Below are 24,166 nucleotides of genomic sequence, written 5' to 3'. Positions count from 1 at the left end.
GGAAAGGCGGTGAGACAAGGAGAAAAGAGAGAGAGAGGAAAGACGCACACAAGATAATGAGGAAAATTATTCACATGAGCAAGATCTAAGGTTCAGACAACACAAGCAGAACTAAAAATAGAATCAGCATTATGTGGGGAAGACCTGCCCTGCTGGGATGGGTTTCTAGCTAAGTGGTTACCCGGGGGAGGGAGAGACTATTTAGATTCAGCCAGAGTGCGTGGATTGGGAGCAGCCAAGTGCTCCTGCAGCTGGAATGAAGCTGGTTTCACAATAACCAGGAGCCAGTGACCACATAACTAAGAGTGGGCTTCTGAGGGCTCCAGGCTGCATCTAAACTGAGAGGAAATCTATCCAAAAGTCTGTCTTTATTAGCTGGTGCTGAATGATTGATTGCTGTGTAGCAATAACCTACCTTTCCACCAGATCTAAGACACATCCCTTGCTCTGTGTTCTGAGGAAAGTGTTGATTCTGCTCTGCTTGTTTCCATCATCCTGGGTCTATTTACCTATCTCTAAGCCACCTTGCCAGTATGGAGATGCCCACGCACTTGCTCATCTACATCTATCTTTGCTTAAAAGGCCATACCTTATGCAAATATATACATACTTCATTGCCTAAAAATATTTCTGTCAGCTGACAACTCCCTCTGAATTATTTTTTTTCCAGAAACTCCTTAGCAGCAGATTGAAAGTAACTTCAGTCTTGGGAGGGGATTTCAGTTTTTCTTCCTCCTCCCCCTTCCAATATTTTCTTTTTGCTTCTCTCTTTCCTGAATGATAAAACTGGATAGAAAAAAAAAAGAGATCGAGAATATGTTGAATAGGGGTGTTTCAGGTAACATTTTAACTGAAATTTTCTGAAATATGCTTGAAATAAAATACATATTTATCTAAACTAGAGATGTGATGAATAGGGTGTTGTGTATTTAAAAAAGAATAACTGAAATTCCAGATTTTCCACTGAGACTGCTTGCACTTCTCATTAGGAGGAGATCATTCACTTTATGGAACTCTATCTTCTCTGTGAGTTTAAAATCTTATCCTGAAATTGTATGATGATAATGTCTTCAAGAACACAGTGGGTCAGTGAGATTGAGGACTCAGGTGTTGGAGAGGGAGGGCAAGTGATGATTTAGGATTTTTTTTCCCCTAAGTTCCTTATATGTTCACCGTTCTGATTCTCAATCTCTGTGTTAGAGACTTCAAATCACAAAAGTCTTAAAGTCAAAACTGTTTTCTTGGACAGTGGTAGAATTCAACCAGCTTTTGCATTAGGATTGAGACTTCCTTCTAAGGCTGCACCAACTAATTCTAGACTACAGGGAAACAATTTCTTCCTTGGCTCGTGCAATTTCTCTTACATATGTTCCATACTGGCCACACTGCCTCTAGAAGGCTTTTTTTTTTTAAATTTCTTTACACACTTTCAAGAGACACATCAAGATCTCATTGAGCTGAGAGCAGTGAATCCTCTGTCTAAAAGAGCAACCAGGTTTCTTAGAGTTCTGAACACTGATTTTCCCATCCCTTTCATTTCCAGTTCTATTTGTCTCAGGATAAAGGTTTACTTTCCACCAGCAAACCCTCTTCATGCAGCTTTCTGCCAAGTTTCTGAACTCATCCTCTGAATGATGTCACTGTAGTTTATTTAAGGAAACCAGTCTTGTCTCTTGATAAAGTATCATGCCTGGATACTGTTTTATGGTTCCTATCTGAGTAGCAGAGAATTATTTATGACTTACCTGACTGTTCTTGATAACATGCACCAAAAATATCAACCATAGTTCATCACCATAAAATAAGAGGCAATTTTAGGGTCAGAGGTCTAAGTCCTTATTCACATAAGTTCAAAATGAGACATATATAACACCTTCTCTTGACACTCCACTGTCTGTGACACAAACAGCTCGACTGAGGAGGCATCAAAAACAATTAACAGGCATGGTATAGGAAAAAATAAATAGACTAGACTAAGCCATTCTTTCCCATTCCCCAGTAAACTGTACACTTACCTGCTCTTGCAATATTGCTGTTCGTATTCTTTGCATTGTAAAACACAGAACTGAGTAATTTTTAATAATATGCACATGAATGGTAATGTATGGAAATGGTGAGGCGTGAGGAGGTTTTGTCCAGATTCAGATGCCTTGCCTCTTAGCTATGTATCACTTTGTTTTTAGTGGAGTGGCTACATGCACATATTTTACAGTAATTACTTTCTGGATGTGCTTTGTACAATGACAGAAATATGTGAAACATATTTCTATGTTATATGTAGGACATAAACTCATCTTGTGGAATAATCAAAAGACTTCCAAGCAGGTATGTGTTGATTAATAAAGTCTTTATGGCACTTTGTTTTTGGGTGGGAAGGAAACTTGATACATATTTTGAAGCAACTGGATTGGAATGTAAAACATAAGACTATCATTTGAATCTTCTTCATCTGAATGAGTAAATTAGGTTATTTGGAGAGTTTGAAATTGTTTTGCCTAAAATGGAAGGTTAATGTGGCACAGCATGTAAAGAGCACTTTGTGATTGTCGGACAATTCAAATTCTAGTGTTTACTTGTGATTGTTTATTTTACATATAATAGAGTGGCTGGATGATGAAGTATATTAGTTCTTTAATAATTTATAGAAATGCTTTGATGTTGCAGTAATTACATTAAAGGTCACATATCAAAGGTAATTTGGTTGAGCAGCTGTGATGGTTTCTCAGAAGCAATCAATATTGCTGTCCATGGCGCTGATTTCACCAAGGGGACTGCCAGATTAAAGGAGGCTTATTACCAGACAGACAGACACGGGGGAAATCAAGAACAGATTGGAGAGATGCACTATTCTTTTTCCTCACCTATAATTAACACTGTTCACCATAATCTGTGCTAATCCTTCATAGTGGGAAACTACCTTTTTTTTTTCTTTTTTTTTTTAAACTCGCATTATAAAAAGCGAATTAAGGCAAGGGAGAGTAATTTGGGGGAGCAGAAGAGAGAAATTAGAGAAGTTAAAAGTTGGCTCACCCCTGGGATTTCTGATGCTGATATATCCCACAATGATAAAATGCAATATCAAACCACAGGTCATGGTCCTGAGGAAAGCTAGGGGGGTAAAATGATCTAGACAATGACAGTGCAACGTATGGGAGAATTATATCTGCCAGCAGATTTTGTATAATATTATCTATTTGCCCCACAAAGCTCCACAGGAAATGAAATCGGGGAAATAAAATTATGTTTTAAGTGTAGTCATTTTGATTACAAATTATAGTGAAGCGAACTTTTTCTCCCCTTTCTTTTTTCTTTCTCAAGTGAATGGCAGAGGATAATGCTGAGAAATGTAATTACGCTATCAAGATCTACTTTTATTTATAGCACAAATAAACTGAGCTCTTGTATGATAAGCACAGCAGCATTTTTCTTCCCCTAGTTCTTTGTGGCTCTCTCAGGCAATGGGAGTGAACAGTCCATGTACACTTGGTTGGAGGCACTGTCTCTTTGCATAATGTTAAAACTTTCCTGTAAGACTTGCAAAGAATAACTATGAAATTAAGTATGTACGAAACTGTTAACCTCAGCAATCTGCAGGGCTTGTTCAGTCTGGGAAATAGGCTGGGTTTTCTTACTGTATCTATTCCTCTTGAAAGAGACCAGTGGTACTCCTGGTATGCTAAATTTCTCAGTGCGAAACATAATTAGTTTTCTCCCTAACTGTTCTGATATTCTTTGTCTCTTCTTGCCATCTAGAAAAAAATGCATTCTGTTTTATTCATCATATGCAAAAATATGCCTCTTTAAGACTAGAAGACAGGTGAGCTTATAAAACTCATATTAAACCCATTTTTTAAAGAAACAAAAACTCTCCATCTTATTTCAGGTGCCAACAGTTTGGGGTTTTATTTTGTTTGTTTGTTTGTTTTTGTTTTGTGAGGTTTTGTTTCTTTGTTTTGTTTTGTTGAGGGATTGTTTGTTTGTTTGTTTTAATATAAAAGGTTTTTCCAACATTACTAGTTTTACCTGACTTAAATTTTTATGTATATGTGAGGAAAGACACCCAAATGTAGGTGAGAGGAGTTTTGTTGGGATTTTTGTTTGTTTGTTTGTTTTAATAAAAAAGGTTTTTCCAACATTACTGGTCTTACCTCATTTAAATTTTTATGTATATGTGAGGAAAGACACCTGAACATGGAGGAGAGGGGGGAGGGTACCTTGCAAGGTCTGGCCTCTCTTAAATCCATGTCATAAGGCTTAAATGAGACATAAGAGTGATGTGGACTTCAGAAGTCCTGCACATATAGCATGGATTTCACTGCTTAAGCAGGCCTTGAAATTTTGCTCTCTTATTGTCTTTTTTTTTTTTTAATGTTTCAAAGCTTTTTCCAAAAGCTTGTTAGAAAACCATTAAACCACATATCACCCTGCATGCTGTGTTGTGCCAAAAATGGTATTATATTCCCACAACTTCCCATTTCAAAAGTTTTTCTCTACTGATGTAAATTGCAATTTGGTCAGCAGTGGTAGGCTGGATGGGTTCCATTGATTAAAGTAGCCTGCTGAACACACAGCTTGCTCACCATGCCCTTTAGATTTTGAAAGAAAACACATTTAATTGTTCCCTTGGGAGAAACATGTCTGTTTTCTGAAGTTAAAAATGAAGATGAAAAGGAATAAAACCAGATTTGAGGTAAGAGACTTGGGAAAAAAAAAAAAGAAAAAGAAAAAGAGAAAAAAAAACCCCAAAAAACAAAACAAAGAAAACAGTCCTTCAGAAATTCTCCAGAAATTCTCCCTTTAAGATTTTTGGATGTCAATGTCATGCTTAAAGTGATATTTATTTTTTTACCCCTTGTTTCCTCCTTCTGAGTGACCAGGCAGAAAAAGTACTTTTGAACCTTGCTTTGGATAAAGCAGGGCAGAGGAGAGGAAGAGGAAGCTATAGGCACTTTCCATTTGCTAAAAACCCCTGTAGTTTGACAGTGCTGCTCTGTTCACCAGATGAGATGAAACACCTGGGTCCTATCTGCTTGGTAAACATTAAAGTTCCATTTCACTAGTTAAAGATTGGCTTCTGTATCCCTACAAGGCAGCCTCTAGAATACAAAGTAAACTCTCTCTCTGCTACCCAGTCCAAAGAGCTTTGCAGAGAAAGAGCACAGTGCCAGCATCCTGACAGAGCCAGTGTGTTGGATGCACACTGTTATCTCAGCTGAGACTGGTGTATTCATCACCTTTGTGGTGGCTAACCACACTCAGCCTGAGATGCAAAATGGGAAAAAGGCTTTCCAGTCGCGTCTGAGATTTGGTGGCAATTGAAAAATGATGTGCAAGAAAAAAAAATCATCAAGGTAGCATTGCCTTGTCTTTTTAATTTGACACCTTTTGGATCTCAGAGGATGATTTTCAAGTTATTCAACAAATGCTTTTGCTGGACCTTCATTTGCTTTATGTGTTATTCAATGACAACTTTTCCCTCTGACGTGTCTGCCATAGGAGGATCAATCTAATTTTATGTACAACTGTAAAGATGAATGATAAGTAGAAAGGATTCAGGCAAGTACAAGCTGAATAAATTATAAAGGGCAAATGATGACAGGACTGGGGGTCCCAAGAGACAGTGATATGATAACAGAAACTAAAGACGAATTTATGATGGATGTAGTTAGCATGTACTGAGGCTGTTAATTCTTCAGGGTAGTTTTACAACTTCTTGTGATTGGAGCAATCAAAGTATTTCATTTTAAAGAGATGCTGTATATTTTCACTTGTCTGTTCTGCATATTTGTATGTATGTCCTCATTTACATGCATAGCAGTAAACTCCCATAGGCTAGTCAAGCTTACCTCCCATCAAAGGACCTCTATTCTCCAAACCATAATGCCACTGTTTATGCATAAATAAATAGATAATGTGCAACAATTTGAGGGCAAAGCTGGATATCAGGGAAAAAAAAGTTTTCATTTTCTTAGAACACAGCGAACAAATTTTTTTAGACCCTGCAAGTAGCTGAGCACCTCCAGCTACCTTCAAAGCCAAGCTCAGAGATTGAGTCAGCTCACAGATCCCTGATGAAAAATTATGTATAACAAGTTTCAGGTAGGTCAAATTTTGGGCTTAAGCTGCTGTAAGAGCAGCTGATGCAGCATCATAAAGTTAGAAGCAAATCTGATCTCAGAGCAGTTCTTGATTGCATTTCATTCATACTCTTATTTCGAACTCTTGTTCCTTATTATTAAGTATATTTGCATGAAAATGATCTTTTTTCCTTCCTCTGAAGGGTTGTCTCTTGTCTGTGAGTAATGCTTACTCTGGCCTACATTTGTGAATACCATGGGCTGGATTCTGACTTCATTTACACAAGTGTAAATCAGCAATGATCTGATTGAGGTCAAGGGATTTATATGGCGTAGGAAAGAGCAGACTCAGCTATATTTGTCACTGCTGAAATGATGTCATCGTGAAAAGTACCGTAGCTCTAAATGGGGAAACATATTTTTACCAAGAATCTTTGCATGCGAATGCATGATCTCACAAAACACTGAGCATCCCTGACACCTGCTGGGCCCTTCAATAGCTCCCACAGCCCTTTTGCTACAGAGAGGTCCCAGCCCCAAACTGTAAGAATTAAGGATGGTTGATGCCTTGGTGTTTCAACAGTGTTCATTAGATACTAATGAACCCTGAGTACTTGAATTGCCAGTTGCATCACCCTGCTGATTTGGCAATGATGGGATACTCCCAGGAATAGCTTGCAAGCAGTAAACCTTCATTCCTCATCCCACATTCCCAGTCACAGAGAAACAGAGGAAGAGGACAGGCACCCTTTAACTTTTCATTTTTTCAGTCATAGAGTGAGACATTACCTAGCTCAGGAGTCATGGTTCATAGGCTAACCTCCCCATAAACACCCACTTCCTATATTTGCACTACAAAGTCTGTGCTGCTTGCGATCCGCAAGGCCACTGTAAGTTTCTAGAAAAGCACTTAGTATAAGATTCTGTATAATTGTGTGATTTGGATTTCTTCCTGGGGTGATGTGCCCACCTATACTACAGCTTTACAAGCTGTACCAGTCATAGCCTATGCTGGTGTGAGCATTGTCTGCCTGATGTTTTTCATGCAGTGTATACATCCCTTAAAATCCTTCAGATACTCAGTGACAATACAATAATTCCTTTTTATTTTTTTTTTTAATACAAAGGCTGAAGGCCATGCACAAGAGTGATGGATCAGATGTGTATCTCTGCCACCAAAATCATTATCTTTGAAACACACATACCTGTGTCTTGATCTAATTTAACTTAAATAGTCTATGTAATATCAATGAAAACACGAAAACATGGACTTGAATGCTGTGGAGTAACTGCATGCCATGACTGTAATTCTTGGTGGGCAGTTCTACAGTAAGGACTTGAATCTTTCCTGAAACACTATTTCTGGTAGTGCTACTTATGCTATGTAGGTTAAGAACATCTATGCTTGTTGAAAACATTTCAGTTGCAGAGTAGACAGCCTGCCAGCCTTACCATGTGAAATCCATCCACTGGCTGCAGATCCTTTAAAAAATAAGCCGTGTTCCCTACATTAAATAATCTAAGAGCATGATTTGTGCATTAAACTTAAAACTGTTCTTTAGGTTAAGGACACCTTTTAAAGAACTATCTGAGCTGGAATGCTTTTGGGAGTGGCAGGAACTGTCCCATCTCTCCGCTCACGGGTAACTTCTGATAGGACTTGACGTGATGTAACCCATTTAGCTACTGTGCTTCCCTTCCCTTGCTGCGCTCTGTCTCTGGCAGGGAGAAAGTGGTGGGGAGTGACTGACCATGAGATTGCACTATCAGTTGAGGCGAGCAGGTATCTGAAGTGATTTTGCTCTTTTGAGTAAGCTGCAGTGAGAGACTTACAGTGGCCCCGCATGTATGAGCTGCTGCACTTGGCAGGTTCCCAGCAATGTCAAATCTCTCTGATTAGTTTCTGTAAGTACAAGGACAAAATTAAGCCTAACCTATTTTTCAAAGAAGAAATGTGCATTTCCCATTTCTCTCTTTAATGGGAACTTCTTATATCTTGTGTCCCATACCTTTTTTCCCCTCCCCTTCCCACCATGCCACTCCTTTAAAAAAAAAGTTTGTTAAAATACAATTTCTTGTAAAAACATGCATTCAAATTTCTTTGATTTCTGTAACATATTTTGACCTTGATATGCATTCATTTTCAGCACCAAATGAATCTTCTAGTGCTAGAATGAAGTTGTTCTTTTACTTTCCCCTTAGGTATGGTATACTACAATCCTAAAATCCTCTGCTTCTTTCTAGTGCATATTTTCTTTGACATGTTGCAAAAAATGAGTGTTTTGATCACTAGCTTTGTAGGCAGGTTTTGGCAGAGCAAGTTCTGTCCAGCTATAACTAATCCATTCCAAGCTCAGGTTGTTCCTTCAAACAGATGGAGAAAATTTATTTTTCTCTTGTTCTTAGAATGGCTCAGTAATTTCTATGCTACTATATTGACTTTGCACGGTAAATATGTAACTGATAAGACATGCTGGCGTGAGTTTCTGATTTCATTTACAGCTTTGATCAGTGGAAGAGCACTTTGTTTTCAAGGTGGTAAAACTGGAATCAGTTTTTCTTGGTCTTTTTATTTATGGCTAGCTTACTGTAGAGATTTTCCTTGGTAAACATTTGAGGTGCTGCTTCTGTCTTTTCGGCTGTTTTGTAGTGTCCTTTCTCAATGAAGTCACGCTAATGTCTGCTGTCTGGCCAAGCATCATTTTCTCCTTTTCTCCTCCATCCCATCTCACCCTGCACGTCTGTCCTTGCCATCTCTTATCTCCTTTGTAGATTTGCTGGAAACATTACCCTGCATTCCCGTAATGCCTGCTTGGTGAAATGAGTTGAGATTACAGCTGCTGAGGAGGAACACTGTGCTTCCCAACTACTTCTGCCTGGGAGAGCATGTATTTTCTCCAGACAAAGGGAGAGACTCAGCTTACTGAACATTTCCACAAGTTTTGGGATGCCACATGTATATAGACTGCAGAGCTGGCTTGTCCTAAACCTCATGTCTCTTGAAATTATGAGGCTTAGTGTGTATGAGCTTTTCATGCATACTCATGCTGCCCAAGAGAAACACGACACCCAGGAGAGGGTTGTACATATTGTGTTCTTCCTCAGAGCAACTGGGGATTGATTTCTCTGCCTGTGTTTATCCTGCACAGGGGAAGGGAGTGGGATGTACAGAGGGTGAACCTTTCTAACCTTTCAGGGTACCTGTTTTGTTGGTAGCAGCCTGCTGCTCCCACCTTGTTTTTTCTGCCACTGCATCCTCACATTGCTTGACGTGACTCACGCTTTCACCTGGGAGAGGAGAGGCTGAGACACTCCTGGGCATGTTGGGCATGTGTTGCTAGCATTCAACAAGCACAGAGCTTCTGAGGGAAGCCTGAGAAAATGCTGATATTTGAGGGCTTTGTACGGGTTTTTTTTGGAACCTACAGCTCTGCAAATGTGGATGCACTACAAAGAGTACAGATGTGACACTCTTCAAAGACAGTGTCTCATGTCCCAGTGGAGGTCCCAAATTTATGAATATTGCTATGTATTCCTATTTCATTTTTTTGTCAGTTAAGCCTTAAACCTTTTCTACCAGTACTCTGAATCCAACCTGCCACAGCACAATGATAATGCTTTTAAAGTGAGCCTGTCCAAACTAATTTCATTGTCCTTGTTGAGTGAAGTGCAACAATTAAGCAGACAGCACAAATGAGTCCAGATAAATCTAGTATTTACAATTATTTCAGTTTGGATAATCTAATGTGATATTCATTGTGCAGCTAAGAATTATGTTTCTCAGTGAGGGAGGGGCTGCCATTCAGTACTCTTGTTGGCTGGATGTAAATTCAGAGTAACTCCATAGGCTCTTGCAGAGTTTAAGCTTCTTTACATCAGTGCAGCTCAAATGAGAATCTTGTCCTCTTTCTTTAGATGCCCTATACAGCTGAGTCCCTTCAGCTGTGCTTGCACTTTAGAGATACAGCCAAGGGAGCTGGAAGGTCTTTTTTTTTTTCTATTTTATTTTTTTTTAATGTTTTTTTTTTTCCCTGGGCCAGGGTTGTATTGTTGAACTCACTCACTTTAAGGACTTCAGCTTTCTATGAGCACCTCTTCACTCTCCAGCACTGAAACACTGACTGACAACTTGAGTTACCCTTCAGATCTCTCATTGCTGCTGACTTTCTGAATAGAACTGCAATCAGATCTCCTCATTACAGGTGCTTCTCTTTCTTGGTATTAAACACCTTGTGGCTGTGCCCTGCCTTTCCACCAATTCCAGCTGAAAACTCACAGCAATCCTGGTTGAAAGCCAAGAGATTTATACCAGCATATCGACATTAAAAGGCAGATTTGTGCTAGTTTCTGCTTCATTTCTTTTCAGGATACATTGCTTCTCGTTCCCTGCTCCTGATCCCCCCTCTCCTCAAGCAGACCACACTGTGTTGCTGGGCAATTTTCACCAACTTAATCACACTTGGGCCGAGTGTTTTTCCTGCAGACCCTGGAGTGTGCCTTGCTTAGGCCTTGGTTATTAGTTTACACAATATATGAAGCCCATTAGAAGAGGATAATCAGGGCTTGTAGAAGGCCACCTCACTCGTTATCTGAGGAGGTTACGCTAAGCCTCTGTAGTTATTAATCATACCTTCCCATGCAGATAGCTGAAGAGTCACTATTTCGCTCTGATGTGCAAACTCTTTTTATAATCGTTGTTATTATGGTTATTCATAGCCCATCCAGCCAGCCAGCACTGCTCCTAAGATGTCACTTGAAGTCTTGCACCTCTCTGAGGTGGCCTGATGATACAGATCAGAGCCACTGGAGGTCTCTCCATTTGAAACTCAGAAAACATCCTTGAGAGTCCTAGAAAGTCTCTGCTAGCTGTTATTGAATTGCAGTATCTTGTCCAGAGGCCAAGAGAATTCTGAACAGAAGCCGACACCATTACAAGAGCCAAGTTTAACAGCAACCCTCTTGATTTCACTTGCCTTGCTTTTTAATATCAGCTCTAACCTTGAACTTTGACTAAGATGATATGCTACCTTGTGGCTTTTTGAAACCTAGCCTAATGCCCTTTTAATCGAAGTGAATGATCCTTTTTCCTTACTTCACTTTTAAAGCACTTAAGTCAACTTGGATAAAATCAGAACTGTACCAAATGGACTCAATATTGTTAAAAACAAGTTTTAAAAAGTTTTAAAGTGTTTACTCCTTGACAGAATATTTTTTGCCCTAGAAATATGTTTAGGTTTAAATCACTCTCTTTCTGATATCCTGTGTACCCAAAACAATTCCCCAGAAAAACTTGTTTAAAAGCCAATTAGTTGAAGCTTTTTCTCCAATGGCTCTAGTCATGGAGCCTTTGGTTCAATAAAATTAAAGTTAAAACAACAGTTAACAACTAACACCATTCAGCATTTAGACATTGCACAACCATCCAGTCACAGATCACATCAGTGTGCAGCTACTTCCTACTGCATGCACGTCTATTTCTTTCCTTTGTGTCCACTACCACTTTTGCAGAAGCTATCCTCCAATTTTTTTCTTGTCTCCCTTAAAGAAAACTGGTTTTCTGTGAGAGCACTTAGTTTCTGAAGCAGTAGCCATGTCAGTGACATGCAGAAATCCAAAACAATGGAGACCATAGTATCTATCATGCAGATTTAAAATCACTTGTTCATTCAGTTCTTAAAACCTGGATTTACTCTTTGAACCTGGAGTGTGAGTTACCATATAAGTACGTTTTTCCATCCTAATATTGTTTCTCAATCTGTGAAAACAGGAAAATTTCCAGAATGAACACTTTGTAACATTTCTCCTTTGACTGAAATACATAAAACTCAAAACTCTAATTTCTCGTTAAGAAGTCTATCTCATCCCCAAATGCTGTGCTTATATAACAATTCTGCATATCTAGAGGAAGGCAGTACTGCTGTATTGACTGAGAGGTCCACTAGTGTCTGTCATCTCATGATCTGGCTTCTCCTCTTTTCTCTTTTCTTTTTCTTCTTTTGTATGTTTTGTCTTCACCTAGACAGCATGCTTGATAATGCATAAGACCTTTGCTAGGGCATTATGGGTTTTTTTTTTTTGTTGGTTAGTTTAGGGTTGGGGGAGGGGTTTGTTTGTTTGTAGGGTAGAGTTTTTGTATGGTTTCTTTTTTAAATTATTTTTAATGAAAGTATTTTCTCTAGAAAATGTCAATTCAAGACCTTTTCATTTGAGGGATCATAGTGGATTTGATCATGCATTTATGTGAAGACTGAGTTTTGGATCTGATAGAAAATTCTTGCTCAAATGAAAAGGCCAGAAAAGCAGAAATCAACCCAAACAGGCAGGCATGACATTTGCTTGACATACGTAGCTTCCCTGATACAAATCCCTGCATTACCTAATTCAAACTAAAAAGTGAACAGACACTGGCTTTTCTCTGCCCTCCCCAGTTAAATTTCCTACTCCCCTGATCCTTGACTATTTGAAGATATTTGCACATATGCTTCCTTTATTTTCTCCTCCTCTCCCTCCATTTTTATAGAAATTGCTATGTAATTTTCTGGAAATGCTAAGGACTTTCTTTTGAGTGGATGAATATTTTGGTGTGATTCTTTGAGGCACGATACTGGACCTGGATGATTTAAAGATGAATTTAAGGTTTTTAAAGATGATTTTAAGGTTTTTGACATGCAGTGACGAGAGGGGACCAGGCACACAGATGGAGTTTGCTGCACATGACCTCAGGTTTCATTAAGATGTCGGCAGCTCCTCAGTTGCCTCTGTACAAACTGGTCACATTTATCCTCCCTGAGGTAGTGAAGAGAGAAATACCAACGATAAAGAGCAGTTTTGAGGGCTGAACTAGAACCAGTGTTTCCAAACTCTAGATTCAGTTCTTGCCTACGTAACAGAATTCAACAAACCCACCTTTGCCTTGATATCCTAACTATGAAATGGAGCTAATTAACCTTCCCCCAGTGCTATCTCTTTGATTGGTAGGCATTTAGAGTCCTCCAGAAAAGTATTTTTCCTTTCATATGCATCTGTGTTTGTGTACAGTGCTTAGCAGTGACAACTCCTGCTTTTGCCTACAGTGTCCTAGACACTCCTGTGATGCTGACAAAGGATGATAACTGTTGGGAGGGAAAAGCTTTCTTCCGATATAAGTTGATGGCTCAGGATGATTCTTGCCTTTCAGAAGGGGGTTGCCTCTCTTCTCTTTCTCATGATTGACCTGAAAATAAATAAGGAAAGAGTGACATTCTTACTAGTGCTTTATTTTTATATATTTATTTTAAGAAAGGAGAATTTCTCTTAGACTCATGCTGCACTTGTCCATACTGTATTTGACATCTGTGATAAAATTTGGGTCAGATACACTTGTCGATAAAAAGAGGCATCCTACAAACAGCCCTGTGCTTGCATTAGGGTCATGTCAAGAATAATAGAGACCATTGTCACTGCAGTGAACCTCTGCATCGTATTAAGTATTCCTCACTTCTCTCCTCTCTGCATCTCTCCAAGACATAATACAAGATGCCTATCATGTTCCACCACATCTCACCAAAGGGCACAGAAAGGGGAAATGGCTAGCAGGGAGCAAAACCCATCCAGGATGCTCCAGCATCAATAAGCACAGGGAAAAATGGTGCATCCATTGTCTTCCTTGATCATGTCTCCTCTCCACTTCCGTGGGTGTGAATTGCAGAAAAACATTGCTTTTGTCAAGGGGAATTTCAGGTTCATCTTGTTGTTTTTAAGCACAAGATGTATGTTGGGATTGTTTTTGTGAATGAACCAGTGTCCTGGGGACAGATGAGGAAATCACACATTGGCATATGAAAGAGATGGTTCTAGGCAACTTCCTTTCAGTGGTTTTTGCTTAAGGTCTCCCATGCTGCTCACAGGTACATAGACATCAGACACCTGTATGTGTTTTAATTGTGTTAATATGTGTTCAGCCTGCTTTGTTAGCAGTGAGATTAGCAATGAGATTTCATGCTATTTCTCTACACTGTCCACCAACACCAGAAAATTCATGTGCTATCAGAGACCTGCACCCACCTCTGACCTGTTCACATCCAGAGATGGCCCTTGGCCTTAAATGCCTCATACATCTCTCCTTGATAGTTCTGGATCAGCACCCACAGCAGTGTGGTGGCTCAGGAGTACCTTTGTATAACCATCTTTTTTTTTTGTTAGCACATTTGTAGTGGTTCAGAATACTTTCAACACTGATGCTCAATCAAACCACTTCCAATTCTGGTGATACAAGAAGGAGGGGAGATGGATTTCATTCACTCATACCTCAGAAAAGACTTAGAAAACAGATCATGTAGGTAAAGGAATTATTTGCTCTGAATTTAATGCCCAAAGTTGCTCTGATATGCTCTGCTGGACCTTTTCTGTCCCTGATTAGTGTTTTCTGGGGTAGACAACAAAATCTAGCTCCCCCCAGAAGTGCAATACCTGGCTCTCCTCTGTACAAAACCACTTTCACTTGACCAATACATCAATAATTCAGTGTCACCTGCTTTGGCACCACACACCTGCACTTTCCCTCCCTTCCTGTTTCTCCTTTCCCTTCTTTTTCCAAAGCTTAGTGACATCCTTTGCTATATTTTAGGTGCTAGCATAGATCAAAGTCCTCTCAGGATCAAACAACGTGCTGCATACAATCCTTACGGTAACAAACAAGGTCTTTCACTGACAGAAACACGTTTCTGTGCTGAATTTTCAGCAGCCTATCAGACTTGATTCAAGGGTACCTTTTGATTTCACACGGAAATCTCTCCTGCCCTTCCCCCCCAGTTCTTCAGGCAGAGCGGGAGGGGGAAAATAAAACCCTGGAAGAAAAGGGAGAAGGGCTTTCTTGAAACTTTGGGGAGGGATTTAATATTCCCATGCCGTACGCTTTATTTGTTGTATCAAGCAGCAGACAGAGACCTTTAACAAAGGATGGACATATCCAATGTAAAAAGCAAGAAAGAGAGAGGGCTCAGACACTTGCCTGAGTGTTTCTTACGTCATTCTGATGGTAATTTTTAATATCTTGTGGTCCCCACTTCCCAATAAGGTCTTTCCTGTTCAAATATCCCTTCAATACAACCTTTGATGTTTGAAGGGACAGGTGGGTCCAGAGTATGGTTTGAAAGTTGGATAAATGGGTTTCCATACAGGATACTAGTTACTATGGGCAAGTATTTCCTATGAGTCCTGTCTTTGCACAACTTCAAGCAGACCTTCAAAGGAGATGAAGTGAAAATATAAGTATTAATGTACAGTTTTCTGACTAGCTTGTATCTTTTGTATTCTATCTCTTGGGGCTTCTGAAAAGCTCTCTGAAAATTTAAGTGACGTAGATGCTGAAAATTGAATGCAAATACTAATTTTGCAAATCCCATTTGCAGAGGTTCCCTTTAGTCTCCAGTACTCTGAGAACACTCTTCACTGCACAACTTAGGGTTTTGTTGTGTTTTATTTTTCAGACCATTTGATAAAAATCCCTTTTAAATTATTTTCAAAAGACAATTCTGCTCGAACCTTGGGAAAAAAAATCCCAACAACATATTTTCTTTGCCACTTTCTATACAGTTAGAAAAATGGAAAAGTAAAGAATGTAAACAATAAATAATACCCCTTTCCACATTAATGGAAGAAAAATCTATATTTTTGCTAGAGAAAATAATTGTTGATTAATATTTCTGAACAAATAATCTTCATAGTCCATAATTTGCATTCTATTATTAAAAAATCAATCAGTAGAAAGCTCTTCTTAATAATTAAGTTCAGGAATGTTACTGTTTACTTATAACGTTACTGGGTTTGTAACTGTTCTGGTTCATCCTGAATCACAGAGATGGAAAAAAGCACTTACTTATAAGTGGCATACAGATGAAACATATTGCTTTCAAGAAGAAAATTAGAAATTCTCCCTTGATGCTCACTTCATCAGGGTCTGTTTATTTACCAGGAGAGTCTAGGTTTCATTCCTAGTTGATATTTCTTCTCTAATTTTGAGCATACACTCTTCTTAGGGTACAAGTAGCTGGCTCACAGGTCCTCAGAAGACCTGAAAAATGTAGAACGTATGCTCTGAAAAACAGTTTGTCAGGAAGCAAGAACACGAACCCACACCAGTCTGTGATTATCCATTATGGGATCACACACTCGCTGGCTTGCCTCAAGGGCCTCTTTTCTGGAGTGCATGCAGGGTAAATAGGTGCTAATTTCCTTGCTGCATAGAGTGCATTTTCTGTCTTGTCTGAAGAGAGGAGGTTCTCGTTTCCCCCTGAAGAGTTTCTTTGTGTATTGGTTTGGATGAGACAATCAGGAGAGAAAGTCCTCTAATCATCACATACTCAAGTGAGATGCAGTGTGCCTTTGTCTGCCACAGTTAATTCCTTCAAATTCTTTCCTCACACAGTAAAGTGATGTTTAATTTTCCTTCGCAAGAAATATCCCTGCTGGTCATTGCAGATAACTGATGTGGTAACTCAGTTGCATGAGAAGCATCACAGAATAAATAAAAAATAATAAGAATCGGCAAAATAATTAAGAATTCACACACTGGAGTGAAATTTCAAGCCTCCACAAGGCAGGAAATGGTTACACAAAACAAATCATAGCGTGTACATGTGCACTCTAATATGAGGAAATGTGAGTAATACATGGGAGGTACAGAGAGATTTGATGTGGACTCCAACAAGTTCATTGAAAATCTAACAAATATTCAAATCCATTCCAAGTGCAACTCTCCACCTCTGGAGGATAATTTCATTGACTTACCTACCCTCAAAGAAATAAATTCAAATGGAAACCTAGGAAAACTGTGTTATGGGAAATATGGAATGGTTAAATGGAGTTAAAATTTTACCTTTTTTTTTAAAGGAATGCACTCATAGTTTTTCAGATTCTCTGTGAAAATGAGCATTATACAAAAGTACACTGAAGCAATTTCATGTAATGAAAACAGCTTCATTTAAATGAAAATACTGGTGTAATTCTCATTAAAATTTAAATTTATGAAAGATAACCCAAAGAAGGTCTTAAAGTGATTTAAAAGAAAAGGGGGGCCCTTGCTAAACTGGAAAACATCGAGAGGGGCTGAAACAACTCTCACTGAGGAAGGGGAAGACACTAAAAGGAAGAGATTGGTTACATTAAGCTGTCTAGATTATGACCCAGAATGGACCAGTTTGGCACAGTCCTCAAAGGGCAGGAGGCACTTTCAGCTTTCCCTACACCCTTATTCATTACCACAGGCAAATCTTTCCAGGCCTAATCCTGCTCTGCACAACTGAGGCTGCTGAAGCATCTTTCCTACCAGTTGCCAATTTCCTGGTGAAGCTCAGAGTGCTGGGCTGTGTCAACTACCCTGTTGTCACTGACATATTTTCTGAAAAATCTCTTTGCCAGGATTTCTTCTCCTGGGAAGCTGAGAAGCCTCAGAGAAGAATGAAAACAATAATGATCTGATTGCTTCTCCTGTGTTTGCTGGTTTGGAATGTGGTCTGGAGATTTTTTACCAGCTGTCAATGTTTGATTGGTTTCATGTGAATTGTTTTTACTTAATGACCAATCACCATCAGCAGTGCTGGACTCTGAGGAGTCACTCATGAGTTTTTATTATTCATTCTTGTTAAGCCTTCTGTCTGTATCCTTCCTGCATTCTTTAGTATAGTTTTAGTATAGTATTCTTTAATACAATAGAATATCATATCATATCATAAAATAATAAATCAGCCTTCTGAGAACATGGAGTCAGATTCCTCATCTCTCACCTCATCCTGGGGACCTCACAAGCTCAACACCCTCTGATGTTTGGCTTTTGGGGCACCCAGCCAGACCTTCAGGTGACTCAGGGCCACACTCAATGCCCACCTTGGGCATGAACACAGTGGTCTGGGGGACCATGTTGGAGCCTGTGGGATCCACTACAGGAGGATGAGACTCCCAGTAGCATATGGCCAGGGTGTGCACTCACATTTCTGCTGGCTGCTGACGTGTGTGCCAGAGGTCGCCTTTCCATGTGGTGAAGCCCCACTGGTGTTTGTTTGATGTCATCCTGGGAAGGCCACAATTTTAAGAGGTTGTGTGGAAAAAACAGAGTCTTTCTGAAGTTGGAATTAAAGCACAGTTTTACTATTCCAAAGGGAAGACAATCAGGAGGCTCTTCAGGCTTTGTCTGCGGCTGGTTTTGATCTCTCTCTCTGAGAATTAGTCAATTACAAATGACTCATTTCAGTGCAGAGAACCCAAGTTAGTAGTGGGGGAAGGGATGAAGTTGATTGGATTTTCTGTCAGTATGTGGGTAGATTTTTCTTATATATGTGTTCAGTATCTGTTTTGTTCTGCTCTCAGTTGGAACCAGGGAAAAGTCTTCATCTGGATTCCCAGAAAGTGGAGCTAAGTCAAGGACATGATAAACCTCTCTTTTCATGCGAGCTATCCATTATGTCCATTCCCAGTATGTGTGGGAGGAGGTGGAACAGGGCTCAGTAAGCTGATGGTAGAGCTCTTTTATTTCCAAGGATGTTGTTTTTCTTATACTGGGAAGCTAGTGGGAGTTCTGCAGTGAGTAGGTGAATACAATTCTCAGAGGCTGGCTTGGTAGTGGCAGACGTGCAAGTTAAACTGGAAAATGCAGTCATGTGATTTGACTTTTAGATGAAGCTAAAGTGGGAGCAATATTCTGGTATTGCAGTGTTTTTCTGTGAGCTCACTGATCTCAGCCCCTTTATCCAGATATTAACCCTTCCCTATTTCAAAAACTCTCTCCCTGGGATTTGGTATTTTAGGTTAGCTGTAGGCATCCTTATAGACATTCAAGGCCATCCTGGTATTTCCTAAGTCTATTCTCACTGTCTTTTTCTCATAGTTCTTTGGTGTTTTATAGTGTAGAGAGACCTGATGCATGAACCTTCATGGTACAGTCAGTCGTCCTCTAGAAAACAGAGTGGACAGGGTGAAGGAGACTCTTGCCCGTTTTCAGTCTCACCTGAATATTCCCAAACTGTCTTTGAGAACAATCAGATGGGTGGTTGAAGTTACTTGAATTGCTGATTTGTAAAAAACCTGATTAATCTGAGCCTGAAAGCAAGATTACTGCCCCTGTAGTGCAGGGAGATGCCCAGGTGACTGTGGCACTGCTGTTATGAGCTCAGGAGGGTTTTACAGCTCAGATGCTCATCTTAGCCAGTATGGCTAGAAGCTGCTTGCCTTTGGTACCACACTTTCCTGGATCACTGTTCTTTACATCTCCAGAGCAGTTATTAACATTTTGGATTCCAGTTCCCACACCTAATAGCTCACCTTGACAGATGACATTGTTTCTTTTGTCATTGCTGGGCTGTATTTTCCAGGTGGCCCTCTGTGGGGAGGAAAAGTCAGGGAGCACTCTGGACATAGTATTTATTTCAAGCACTTATACATAGGATGCTGTATATCTGGAAAGGAAATATTCAAGCCAGACTTTCAGGGAAGCAGTCCATGGGAGATGGAAATAAAGCAATGGAACTTCAGCACTTCTTCTTGTGCTTGGCAAAATAAAGCTGGCCATTCTTGTTCTGAACTAGATAGAAACAGAAAACCCATCCATGAATTTGCTTCCCAGTGATCCTTGGAGGAAATGCCAACCACAGTCTGGAACGTTAACAAGTTAACTATTGGAAATATAGATTATATTGGGCAAAATTTTGCTTCTCTGAGTTTTGGGCTTTCACCCACAAAAGGAAGACAAAGTTCCTGAACTCTTTTGCAAAGTGGCATAGAAAGATCAAGTATTTATTGTCCAGTCACCTGCTCTCCCTGCATAGGAGAAATTTAATTTTTTTTTTCCCTTAACCATTTCACTATTGTCAGATGCTGGCAAGAACTGCTAAAACTCCAAGAGTTTTCCCACCTCTTGGCTTTTAAAAACTGTAAGCCCTTAAAATAAATTTGAAAAACACCAACCAAGCAAAAACCTGAATTTATCATCACCTGGTAGGTCTGGATAGGGCTATTCATGAGAACAATCCAAAGGCCTTCACCTTGACTTCCCAACATAGTTTGATGTGATTTTAATCTGATTATTAGACTCTTGATACATCTTGCAAGCTTGTAAAAGATTCATTGCTGGCAGAAACATTTTCGTTACTGGGGAAACTTTTTGTTGTTGTTGATGTATGTGTTGCCTGCCATAAATACTCATCCAAGAGCCAAAGGTCATTTGGTAGCTGCTTAGCAGCTTCACTTTCTGAAATGAAACTCGGGTGTGTTGGATCAGCAGCAGAAAGCTGGGGGTGTAAAATAGATGAGGGAAGAGCTGTTCTGTAGCATTGAAGCAGCCAGATTATTTTCCATCTTTTTGGTTTGCTTTGGGTTTTTCTGTTTTTGGTTTTTTTTTTTTTTTAATTTGTTTTGGTTTGGTTTTTTTTTCTTTTTTTTTTTTGTGGGGGGGGTGTTTTGTTTGAGTTTTTTTGGGGGTTTTTTATTTTTTTTAAATTTTTTTAATTATCTTGATGTTGAATTTTCTTGGTTTCAGTTTTTTTTTTTTTCTTAATGTTTAAGTTCTTAAGTTCTTCTTCTTAATGTTTAAGTTAAGACAAGCAAAGCGCAGAAGGGATAGCCTTGCTACCCAAACCTTGTGTTTACTTACAGGGTTTATTTACAGGGCTGCATAGTACAGCCTGTGGCATTAAGGGATGCACTCCCAATGCCATGACCTTCTCCTCTGCTAGCCCAGGGGATTTGTCTACAGAGCAGCAGATGCAAATTTGGGCTTGTTTTCTGGGCTAACCAGAATGATTTGGTAACCAAGGGCAGTGGGTAATCAAGCCTTGACTTAGAAATTTCATTATGTGTACAGAAATGAGGCTGAAGAAAAAGCTGAGACTCTGGCTTATGCAACCTAAACACACCCTGAACAACACAACAAAAAAATCAGTTTATCCCTATGTCCATTCAGTTCTCAGTTTACTTCAATAAAGTTTACTTCTGTAGGTACCAATTTCTGCTAGGGCTTGCAATATCTTTAAAAAACCTCTGTGACCCACATGACACAGCACATCAGATTAGGTGGTATAGCAGCAAGCGCTCACTCTAAACTTTTTAATTTATTTTGTTTGGGGCACCACCTTATACCTCTCTAGATCTCTGAACTTCCCTCGCAGAGGGCCTTGTTTCTGAATCTTCAACAGTCGTGATTTGGTGTTAAAACTGAGGCAAAAAAATTGGCACTGTTGCAGCCAACAGACTTGTTTGTCCCTGGTGCTTGAATGGCATTCACTGCAACTCTTTATTTATATATATATATATATAGATATATATATATATATATACACCAAAACCAGAAAACCTTTAAAATTTAAAATTTTAAAATCTCTTTAAAAAGAACAGATTTTCACCAAACATTTTTGAGAAGCTAGCAGTCTTGCTTATGAAAACAGGTGCCATCCACAGAAGTGACAGCACTGCCAGAACAGCAGCAGCTCCTGACTGCAAGACCAACACCTATCATCTTCCAGCAGGGAGGAGCAGCTGGCCTGTGATGGGAAATTACCTGTGTGCAGGATCTGTGGAGCAGTCAAGTTCACTGTTAAAATTGTGACTGCATCCTCTCTTGTTTAAAACGCAAGAAAATGCCGAATTTAATGAGCAGGGATGATGGAAAAATTAACACACAAAAGTTATTCTCCTGGAAAGCACTGAAATGTTTTCTGGAATAATTGCTTTCGGTATATTTCTTAGTGGGATGGTGTTTCAGATTCAGAACAGTAATTTGACCAAGTTCCCTTTATCCTGTTTTGATGACATCTGGCATTACAAATCAGTAAGTAAACCTGCTCTGATACTGGTAGAGGATTCTCCTCTAAAATTACATCTAATCACAGTGATAATACACAGGATAATACACAGTGTTATTTCTCCCCTTAAAATATCAGTTCTCTCTTCACAGGAGAGAAGTAAGCTTCAAAGCCTTGAAGTGTGCATTAAATGGAGTAATGTTTTTCTGGCCAGCCCTGGTGGTACTTTGTGATCATGGTTGTATTTCATCTTCCTTAGCTTCAGCCTAATGAAGGTAAAATATTTGGGTTTCTTCTCACAGCCATTGCAGAGTAGTAGTTGAGTGTGGCCAGTCATCCCATCTTTCCTTTTCCCTTAATGGAGGGAACCCAAAGGCTAAGGTTGCCCGAGTGACATCAGGTGAAACTGCTCTGACAGCATGATGGGTGAATTAATCCCCTGGACCCAGGCAAATCAGTAGCCAGGTCTCTCAAATGAAGCTAGTCAGAAAGTAGGTTTTCATCCTATTAACCCACATGCTTAGAAGATTTAGCATTATGCAGCTTGTTATAAGCTCTTCACTGTCTTTATTAAACTATTTATCTGAGGTAACTTCATATTTTCTTTTAGGATAAAATGGAGATAATGCAATGTGCTTGTTTTAATTTGCAAGGTTAACCGATCTAATTATCTGTGTGTGTTTATTTAAATCCTTTTGAGCACAAGGCCCTTGCAGGTGGCTGCTTTGTTTTCCACCAACAGGAAATCTTTTAAAATGAGATGATATAGCTCAGTGGGTCTTCTTGTATAAAGGATTTTCTAATAATGTATGAATTTATTAAAGACAAATAGAGGGCTTATTTACATTAAACAAATTCATAAGGAACTATTTTTTCCTTAACTAGGAAGAACAAATGGCACCTACTTATTTTACTATGTGAAAGGATTGTACATTTTCTACAAAAATATTAGACATCAACATTTTGGGTGAGGCTTTTTGACATACATTTCCATTCTCATATTTAGGCAAGTTTTTCAGTGTTTGTGAGTTAATATTTTCACAAAGTCTTCGAATTTGGAAGATTTGGAGACTTCAGTGGCACAGGAAGCAGCACCACAGTTCTAAACTTCTGCTTCAGGTGGAATGAGTGCAACCTTTGAGCTGTGCTGTGTTTATGTGCTCAGTAATTTAAAGAGAAGAAACATGCTCCTGTGGACGTCTGGATAACATTTCAGCAAAATTGAAAGAAGGGTAATATTTTTTCCTCTTTCATTCCTTGCGCTCTTATCCTCTTCTAGCTTTCACATGAGACCTAGGTGTTCTACTTGCAAATGCTGATTTACCATTTGCTGTATCCGGCTGATGGAGTTAAGCTACAAGCAGTGCCATCTGGGGAAGCTTGTCAGCAAAGGTGCTGCATGAATGTGGCCAGACAGCCTCCAGAGCAGAGAGGGCTCTGCCCTGGCATCCCCTAATCTTTCAGCCCAGGGATTACCTTGAATAGAGCCAGCTTGTGCCAGCCTGCTCCTTATGTTGTACAGTTACCAAGGTCCCCAGGTTTTGCAGGACCAGTAGATTTCTTTTGTTTGTGCTGCAGAAGGCTTTCTCCTAGTAACTGTTCATCGACTCTGAATACTCCCCATATTAATGAATTACCATGTTCCTCCTATCAGCTCACAAAGCCACCTTTGATAAACAGACTCATTTGCTCTGTTTCCTGACCAAGCATTAGCTTAGTGGCCCAGCACATCCATCTTATCTTTTGGGAGCTTTGTTCGCTATGGCAGAGCCGATATCTTGCTTCAGTTAAGCACCTGCCAGTGATAAACAGAAGAGAGACAGGTGCTAATCTCCCTGGGCCTGCCACTCCCCAGGGAAAGAGCCCATTTGGTCATAGATATGAGTTGCTGATGGATATTTTATTGATGCCACATCTCACCATAAAGGGAATTGGCTGAAGCCCTTTCTTGATTTTGGATGTTTTTAAATCTTGGCTGACTGGGGCACTGCAGAATGTGCTGCAGTGAACAGTCATGTTTTGGCTAGCATGTAAAACAGCACTGGTTTCAGACAGAGTTGTGTATGAGGAAGGTCTTACTTTTGCTGATCCTGCTTGTGCTCCAGACGGTCTTTTATAGGCTGTCAAAACAGAGAGCCAAACTGAAGTCTTTCCTTGGATTATATGTGGTCTTTACTTGAGCAGAGCCTGCACTAAGTGAGCAAAATCTAAATAAGGCTGTCAAGGCTCTGACCTAGAGTATTTACTCACACGAGTTCCAGTGAGAATTGCAGACTTTATACACTGGTGCAAATGTGTTTCAGTGCATTCTCCTGTGCTCTG

At 39.6% G+C, this 24,166-nt stretch overlaps 1 protein-coding gene across 16 annotated transcripts in view; it reads left to right on the top strand.

Moving 5' to 3' along the window:
• CELF4 (CUGBP Elav-like family member 4) overlaps window positions 1-24,166 on the top strand; it is a 713,388-nt gene that overhangs the window by 91,672 nt on the left and 597,550 nt on the right. The gene's annotated exons all lie outside the window — the stretch shown is intronic.

This window comes from Agelaius phoeniceus, chromosome Z (assembly GCF_051311805.1).
Source record: "Agelaius phoeniceus isolate bAgePho1 chromosome Z, bAgePho1.hap1, whole genome shotgun sequence".
In the NCBI taxonomy this organism is placed as follows: Eukaryota; Metazoa; Chordata; class Aves; order Passeriformes; family Icteridae; genus Agelaius; species Agelaius phoeniceus.
The sequence above is the reverse complement of the archived record's forward strand: the minus strand, read 5'-3'. Positions and strand labels throughout refer to the sequence as shown.